Raw genomic sequence first — 9,334 nt, 5'->3', positions numbered from 1 at the left:
AAAGGACGACACTGAAGTAGCTGACCTGAGGTCCAGGCTTTGGAGGCAGCCTGGCTTGACTGGGGAGCAAGGAGCCTGAGGAGAGTGAGTTTGCACGAGGTGTTCAGTTTGCTTATGGCCTGGAGGAACTGGCTGGTAATACCAGGCGCCCTTAGGCAGTGATGCCTCTTTCTACTAAGCTTCGTACACAGAGATACACGGTCAGCAGCGTTGACTGCTTCTGGATCATCCCCAGGGCAGGATGCCTACAACCAATTTTAATTAGAGGTTGTCTGACCTGCCCACTGCATCTGGTGTGTTCTGCCTTTTTCACTATCAACACAAGATAATGATCTTCAGCCTATATTTTTCTGGAGGTAACAGATTTTGGGGGTTGGGGAGACCAGGGTTCAAATCCCAGCTTTTAGCTTTACAATTTAGAAGGTATATAACCCTGGACAAGGGTCAAGTTTCGTTATCTGTAAAATAAATTCAATTATATCATGCCCTGGGGTTTATGAAGATCGAATGTGTATGTATATGTACGATGTGTGTGTGTGTATGTGTGTGTGTGTGTATGTGTGTGTATAAAACACCTAGCACAAGGGCTCTAAAAATTCGTAAATGTTCAGTAGATGTCATTTTGTACACTTGTGTGGGCACTGGCATGCACACATGTTGTTTTTGGAATGTCTACATCAGGAAGGTCAAAGGGCTGGTACAGGTGGCTAGGCTGGCTCAAGCTTCTTCCTGTGGGCATACAGAAACACATTTTATTAGATTTTTCTTAGGTCTCCTTTCTCTCTCTGATTCCTTCCCCACGTCCAGCGAGCTTGGAGATAAGGTTGCCTTTGCTGACCATGGAGCAGCCTTTCAGACTTTAACACCACATGTAGAACTTCTATGGTATTTGTGGTGAAGTATGATGTAGAATGCTGACTGCTACACCATAGAAAGGTGGAGAGTGCTGTAGGGAGGTGAGGGTCCCTGTGATGAGTGGGGCACACTGGGGGAGGTGAGGGACCCTGTGATGAGGTGGGGCACACTGGGGGAGGTGAGGGACCCTGTGGTGAAGTGGGATACACTAGGGAGGTGAGGGATGACCTGTGATGAGTGGGGCCCACTGGGGGAGGTGAGGGACCCTGTGATGAGTGGGGCACACTGGGGGAGGTGAGGGACCCTGTGATGAGGTGAGGCCCACTGGGGGAGGTGAGGGGTGACCTGTGGTGAGGTGGGGCACATTGCGGGAGGTGAGGGACCCTGTGATGAGGTGGGGCCCGCTGGGGGAGCTGAGGGACCCTGTGGTGAGGTGGGGCCCTCTGGGGGAGGTGAGGGACCCTGTGGTGAGGTAGCATGCACTGTGGGAACTTGATGGTCACTGAGATGACATGGGTAGAGTGGTAACCTGAGGCCTGCTGAGGGGAGGAGAAATGCTCTGGTAGGGAAGGGTGGCCTCCACTTCATAGTGCTATTTGTCTTCCCATGTCTACTCTTCTACTCTTAAATTAGACTTCTCCGGAAGAGGATCCCTTTCTAATGAACCTACAGGTGCCGCTCTCCAACCAGACACTATCCTAAGAACAGCCCAGTGACCTCCTGTCCGTGCTCCTCCCGGCCAGCACGTCTTGCTGCGGGGCAGTAGTTCACTCTGTACAGAGCCTACTTACCATGTGTCACCCTGGCACCTAACACATCTGGCACATGGATGAGACCATTAATGAGGACACAGGGGTCAATCCTGCACACACTTACTGAAACCTCACAGGTGTCACCCACTGTGCTAATCTCTGGGGATTCAGACCTGAATCAAAACTGGCCTCCACTCCAGGAGCTCAGTGTGGCAGGGAACACAGACCTCCCAGATTCACCTGGAGTGAGAGTGCTCCCAGAGGCTTGACCGACACCTTCAGATCAGAAAACAGGCAACTAGCTCTGCCTTGGAAAGTCTGATAAGGCTTCCCAGAGGCGCTGACCTCTGAGGTGGTTTTTGAAGGCGGAATAGGAATAGAGAACTGGGGACCAAGCATTCCAGGTCAGCGCTCGGCAGTTCTGGAAAGTTCTGACCAGTGGGGGATGTGAACCTACAGAGGTCGTCCAGGGACCTCCAGTGGCATTCTGATTTGCTGAAACCCATGGGGGCCTCAACAGGGTGATAGGGGCTGCAATGGGGTACAGCCTTTTCTATTTAGAGGGAGGCAGGAGGGGGTTCATCCGAGAACATGGCTGTATCCATCTCTCCCAGTTGTAATCCATTCATTTCCAGTCAAGGAAGGAGGAAGGTACGGAGGGAGGGGAGGCACTGGGTGGGCTGGGTTGGACTCGCCTGGCACTGGAGGGACTGGCCGTTGGGAGGGTGATGTTTATTTGACTATGATGTATATTTAAAGGTCTCAGTTACAATGGGCCCCGGGCGCTCTTTAACAAGCTGCAGCTGTCTGGTTGCTCATTAGCTTTCCTGACATCTTCTCCAGGCTGTTCCTGGGGGAGCAGCCCCCGGGGCTGCTCCCTGTGGGCCCGGGCCTTGGAAGGCTGACATCTTGCCCCCAGCCCCAAAGCCACCATGATGAATGGTGCTGCTGCCCCATGCAGACAAACGTCTTCCTGGAACAAGCCCTGTTTGTTTAAGACAAACAATCCGAATTGACTCTGGAGAAAGCCCTTGGTGGAGGCCCCAGCCTCACCTGCCATGACCTGCCACTGCCGGCCCCTCTGCACCCCCGCCCCCCGCAGAGGGGAAAGAAACAACCAGGCCGGCACCTCTGGGCGCTGTCCTCAGATGGGCACAGAGCGGGATCTCTAAGGACAGCACATCTCTGGAGGTGAGTCGGGAGAGAGGAGTAACCCTCTGCAGAGGAGGGTAAGCAGGCGGCACCATGCGAAAGCAGGGCTTTGGCAGCTCGGTGTCTGTTCTCTGCTGCTCTCTACATGTGTCTCTGCTCATGTTATCCCTCTCTTGGCCTCAAGTCACTCAAACATAGAATAGGCCAGTTTGTTAGATGGATGGTTCTCAACCCTGGCTGCACATTGGAGTCACCTGAGGAGCTCTTAAGAAATAAACCCAGGCCCCGCTCCTAGAGATCTGCTTCAAGCAGGTTTCAGAAAGCCCTATTCCCCCCCCCCCCCCCCCCCCCAATGTCCTCAAATGATTGTAATATGCAGCCAGGGTTCCAAGCCATTGCTTTGGGTGGTTCCCAAGGTCTGATTCTATGGCTTATTAGGCTTTCCTTGAAAATTCCTGGTTCCTTAGCAACCACCTCCAGGAAGCCATTAATTTGCACAGTGTGAGCCTCCAGATGTCCCTGTACCAGGAGTTCCTCCTGAACAAACCCACATTGGACTGGAGTAGAAAGGGACCTCAGAACTCACCTGGTCCAAATTGGGTTCAGAGATGGCAAAGCTGAGGAATCCTCTTCTCTGTGCAAGCAACCCCACCAGCTCCCACGGAAGGTGGTTTGTATATGTGAAACATGAACAAGGTGGGAGATTATTCTCGTTACAGATGCAAATAGTTGAGGACAAAGAACAAGACTGGAGCACTGGAATTGCAACTCCTCCCTGTCTTCCCACCTGGATTGTAAGCCCCTTAAGCTCAGGGATCAGGTCTCCTGGTTTTGTTTGGTTTGTTGTTTTGATATCTTCCTCCTGACTTGGCACTAAATGCCTGACAGATAGATGGACGAATGGATAGATGGGATGAATGGACAGAACCATCCTTGTTTGGGGCACCCATCAGTAGGTTTGACTGTGGCTCAGTTGGACTACCATCTCCACTGTCACTGCTGTGAATAATGGAGGGGCAGAGACTGAGGGAATCTTTTAGTCTTGACTAGGGACAGGGCCATTAATAAGTATGTAAAGCTGGTCTTGACAGACTTGCTATGAATGGCAAAGCCACATTACATGCTCATTATATTCTGCTGTGAATCCACAACATCCAAAGCCCATGACACAACACAGCCAGGTTTTTCCCATCCTCAAAGGTCATCTGGTCAAAAAAGCCATTTCCGCCAAAGAACGTGGTCCTACAGGCATCAGATGGGAAAGAGAGGGGCCCAGTGTGGGGTGAGGACAAGAGTTGGAGCCCTGCATTGGGTCTATATAACCCACCATCTCTTAATTCCTCAAAATACTGCTCTACACTCAGCCAGCCACCCTTTACTGAGCTCCCCCTTGGGCCGACACTCTGCTCTGCTGAGGGTAAGAGGTAGAAGATAAAGTCCCTGGCCCCAAGGAACTGACAGTCAAGCAGTAGAGATGGATAGGAAAAGAGCAAAGTGCTAGTGAACCCCAGAGGAGGAAATGCCTGATAGGGTGGGAGCATCAGGTATGGAGCCATAATGAAGGGGCCATTTACCCTCCATGGGAGTTCTTCATGGTATGTCCCGGGAATCTGAATTCTTTTTAAAATTCATCAGGGCATTCTGTTGTGCAGACAGGTATGGGAATCTTTCGGCTAGTGGTTGGTGCGGAAGGAATCCTAGAGGGGACTGTACGTGCAAAGGAAAGCAGGCAACCCAGGAGCACACAGGAAATGGCAAATAGTCAAATGTGTCTGGAAACCAGTTTATTTGGGGTGAAAGAAGATGTGACTAGGGTGGGAGAATGGACTCCAAATGCCTTTTTTTGTTAAAATAGCTTAAAATAATTCCCCCAGGAAGCAGTAATCCATTTCAGTCCTCCTCATGCGGTGCTGATTTGCCCAAGTTGCGGGGAGATCTGGTGCCGATTACCAGGTTTCGCTGCATTAAGTAATGCAACAATAAAATTTGGGTCATTGCAGCACAAAGTCCCCTTTATTTTGACAAGTGTAGTTTTTACTCTGAAGTGTTATCATAAATAATTAAATTAAACCAGTAAATGGCTTGTAGTATGCTTTGCTGGAGTAACAAAGTCTCTGTAACCCCAGACACTGAGCCACTCCTTTGGGGGATTCTTGGCGTAGAAACATTTGGGAATTTGTCAAGAGTATTTGAACTCATCAAGGGAGAGGGCAGAACTGAAAGCTCATCTCCTTTCCCTGCTGCCCCCCTTTCCTCATTGGTGCGGGGTCATCTCTGTCCCTGCCTGTCATCTGCCGAACTGGCCAGGGCTGGAGGAATCAGGTGGCCTGGTGCACATACTGGCAAGTCTTTTTTTTTTTTTTTTTTTCTTTTTATACTCTTGCCCAGGCACCAGGATGTCAGATGCTTTAGATCTGAGAGGGGAAGGGCCAGCAGGGACCCTCAAGACAGTGTAACTCCCCATCCTTATCTGCTCTTCCCTAATAGACAAGGAAACAGAAGCTCAGTGAAGGGAGAGGACTTGTTCTAGTGTTTGTTGGCTGATGGCTAAGGACAGGCAGCATGCAGAGTGAGTGGAGAAGACTCAGACCCAGCGGGAGAATGTGTTGGAGGGATAGGGGCTGGAGGGCAGAAGGCAAGGAGAAACAAGGGAAAAAAGTAGCAGGGAGGATCGCTGGAGGGTGGGGAGCTTTGAGACAGGTTCTCCGGGGACATCAGGATGAGACCCTGAGGAATAACTGCCAGAGTCCTCAAGCATCCAGACCTCTGCTCACTGCATCTAGATAGTTCTAAATAAAGCAAGAGAGAAGCCAGACCTTTCCGGTAGAGAGGGAAAAAAGTTGCTGAAGAGAATACCCAGAGGCAGAACAAGCTGGTTAAAAGCAGGGAGAAGTTTCCAGATCCTCCTCAAAGTGAGCAGTTGGCCTTTCTCCTCTTCTCCACCCACTTCATCCCCTACCCATAGTCTGCCAACATCCTGCCTGAGGGACATCCAGCATCAGCTTCCCTCATCCTCCCCAGGGTCCTCGAGAAGGTGACAGCTGGTAGCTGGGTTAGAGAGGGATACATTCCCATCACCTCCCCTTTTGGTGGATCCTAGGCCTGGAGGACCCCAGGCAGGGATACTTGATTCTTAGAGCTAGAACCCCCAGCAAAGGTTCCAGAACCTGGGCTCCCTCAGAGTCCCAGGCCACTTCCAGGAACTGGAAATCCCAGCCTCAGGGCTGAGCCAGCTCTGAAGAGGGCCTCACAGACAGGCATTCTGCACGGAGGAGCCCATCAGAATGAGGTCGACAACACACGTGGCCTTTCCACCTGTCTCCCCTCTCAGACTAGGTGTTTTCCATAGCGCCTTTGGTGGAAAGGAAAGCATGTTGTTCTTACCCCATGGAAGGCTGAGCTGTGTAAACGACAGACCTGGAACGTGGGGTAAAAATTACCTACAGGGCAGACCAAGCCACACCAGAAATCCCAAAGCAGAGGCAGTAGAGGTTCCAAAGTTCCACGGTAGCATTTACCAGTACACACGCTCAGATGTCAGAGAGGTGTTGGGTGGTGTGGGCTTTTGCTCTGGGGCTGTGGAGGAAGGGTGGTGGAGGCCTGGTGGCCTGAGTGGCAGCCCCTTCTCTCTCCCTGCCATCCAATGCATCCTTCACAAAGATGTGGACAGGGGAGGGGAAGTGAACTTAGCTGACCCAGAAACCCTGGCCAGCCCAGGCCAGTTGGGAAGCTGTCTGGTGCTTCCTGGCTCCCTGATCCTAGGCCATCTCTTGGGAAGTGGTGGTGGAACAGGGATGGAGAGGGAAAAGTGACCTGCACACAGGTGGATCTGACGCTGCCCCTGGAAATCCACCACCACACTGGGTCCTCAGGGAACACCTCTGAACTGTCCTCCCCTCCAATAGCCCCTCCCTCCCTCCTCAGAGTCACCATCTATTCAGGAAGCTCACTCTGAGCCCCAAGGCCTAGCTAGGTGCCCTCTTCTGTGCCCCCACTGTACCCTGTCACACTCAGACCTTATCATCTCAAGTCTCTCCTTAAGGCAAGTCTGTATTTGACTTGTCTCTATGCTCACTGCCATATACAGTAGGTGCTCAATAAATGCTTGTTGAACAGAACAAGGGCATCTCTAGATCAGGCCTGATACATGGAGCCTTGGCCTGGAGGGAGCAGTTGGCAGAGAGGCCAGGGAGGTCAGAGCCCTATGCACCGCCCTCAGCCCAGTCACCTGTCTGTCCCCTGTCACCGTCAAAGCCTGTCTCTTCACTGAGTAGGTCTGCAGCCACTGCCTTCCCTCTCTGTCGAGCATGGTGTGGATGTGTGTGGCCAGGTGTTGCGGGGGAAGCCCATGGCTCCAATCAGTGCCAAGGCTCACTGCACCCCTCCCCCTCCACAGAGAGAGGTGGCTTACTGGACCATGTGACAAGGAGGCAGCAGAATTCATTTAACGAAAAAGGATTCGATGCTTGGCCTCACTCCTCCAGCCAGGCCAGAGAGCCCCTGGGTGCCCCTCCTGCTCTCCCTCCCCTTGGGCCTTTCACCCCCTAATCCACGGAGTGGGGAGCGGTCACGTGGACCCTCAGCTCTCGACAGGAAGCTGTCGGCACCACTGACTCGCAGGGCCAGCTCCCTCACCGCCTGGAAGGCAGGCTGCTTTCTCCAGTCCAGCTCACTGAAACCCAACCCCTGTTTCCAGCTGCAGCACGAAAGAGCCCCAGGCCCAGCCTTCCCCCGGGACCCTGCAGCCTGTAGATCTCACGGTCAGGGAATTTTCTCTGTGCAGTGTTCCAAGCCGGCTGAGCCGCCAGCACAAAGGGTGGGGAGAGACCGCAACCATCTTCCCTGCTTCACCAGCCTCCTCCCCCCAATCCGGAGGCCTGAGAAACCCAGTGGACAGAGGCTGTTCCCTGGCTCTGGGGCAGGGGAGACCCAGAGGACAGAGACTGGCCTTTCTGGGGAGGTTGGAGCCTTGGGAAGTGATCCCTGAAGCTGCCTGGCTTATATCAGTTTGGAGCAGTTTCTTCCAGCGCTCCCCCCCACCACAGGGAGGAAACTCACCTACTCTGGTCCTGACATCCCAACAGCCACGCTTGGTAGGCGACCTGTTTTATAGTCAGGCCTGCTCAAAAAGGCCTCCCATGCTCCAGAAAGAAGGGGATTGAGGCTGGGTAGTGGGGAGCCGCTGGTTCCAGGACTCACAGATTCCTTTACCTGGAGAAAAGTCTGTTTACACAAGAAACATTGGGCTTTTTGTTGTTGTTCCTAAAAACAGACTTTTCCTCAAACTCAGCTGTTAAGTTATAATCCCGATAACAGTACAGTGACTACCCCTCATTCACAGTTTTGCTGTCTTCAGGTTCAGTTGCCCGAGGTCAGCCATGGCTGGTCCGAAAGCAGATGACCTTCCTGACTATCATCGGAAAGTCAATAGTAGCCTGACACAATGTCACAATGCCTACAATGCCTAGATGTCATTCATCTTGCTTCGTCTCAGTGTAGGCATTTTATTATCTCATACCATCGCAGGAAGAAGGGTGAGTACAGCCTACGAAGATATTTAGGCCGACCACATTCACATAACTTTTACAGTATAATTGTTCTATTTCATTATTAGTTAATGTTGTTGGTGTGTCTAAATTAATGTGCTTAATTTAGAAGTTAAACTTGATCATAGAAATGTACATATAGGAAACACATAGTATCTCTAGGCTTTGGTTCTATCTGCAGTTTCCGGCGTCCATGGGGGTCTTGAAATGGATCTCCTGCAGATAAGGGTAGATTACTGTATAATAGAGTGGAAAGATCCAGAAAGCAAGGAATGACTTAAACCCCAATTTTACTTATTAGCCATGTGTGTAGGGGTGCCCCAAGATATATTATAAACAAAACTGAGACTCATTTTTCTCATCTGTAATATGGGACTACTATTATTTGCCTCCATTCACCTTGCAACCATTAAGTGCCTACTGTGTGCCAAGCCTCAAGTCAGTTCCTGGAGACTGAAAAATAACAGGATTTCCACCCAAGGGGTCACATCAAATAATGTGTATGAATGCTCTTGGAAAACTGAAATGTTGAAATAAATTGATGAGGGCCAGCTGTAATGATCTCATTAACGTTCTGTGAATGAGGCTGCTAAAGCAATTCTTACAGTTCTCAAAAACACTTTTAAGTAAACCAGACTTGTCTCTGTAATCTGGCCTGCACTATTTATTTGCTTAGCAAACCACTTCTTCATAGATAGTGCAAAAGGAAAGACTTCAGACCAGCCTGAGGCCGACTTTATCCCAAATTCAGAGTCAGTGGGGTCTGAATTAATTAGGTCTTTCTGTAGCTTAATGTATAAACCTGGGCTCAGGAAATTTGGCCTTTAAAGCAGGTGCCCTTTCAAATGAGGTGGGTTTCATGTAACTATTTTAACTTCAGCTCCATTACCCTTTATGGGCTGCAGGGCTGGGGGGAGGAGGGGAGGATCTGGTGTAAGTCTGCTTCCTGAGTGGGGAACCAAACCAAAAGAACTGTAAAACAGCGGTAAATTCACACTTGCAGCTCCTGCCTGGGGTCTCCTCAAGGGC

At 51.0% G+C, this 9,334-nt stretch overlaps 1 long non-coding RNA gene across 1 annotated transcript; it reads right to left on the bottom strand.

Annotated features, from left to right (window-relative positions):
* Positions 1–630: 630 nt before the first annotated feature.
* Positions 631–8,146, bottom strand: LOC120238070. The gene is made up of 3 exons (XR_005530137.1): positions 7,818–8,146; positions 3,346–3,393; positions 631–729 (listed from the first exon to the last, which is right to left on the bottom strand). It is a non-coding gene; the product is annotated as an uncharacterized LOC120238070 (long non-coding RNA).
* Between the last annotated feature and the right edge of the window lie 1,188 nt (positions 8,147–9,334).

Source organism: Hyaena hyaena, unplaced genomic scaffold, assembly GCF_003009895.1.
Source record: "Hyaena hyaena isolate Hyena2069 unplaced genomic scaffold, ASM300989v1 scaffold_199, whole genome shotgun sequence".
Classification (NCBI taxonomy): domain Eukaryota; kingdom Metazoa; phylum Chordata; class Mammalia; order Carnivora; family Hyaenidae; genus Hyaena; species Hyaena hyaena.
This window is presented reverse-complemented; position numbering and strand designations above follow the sequence as displayed.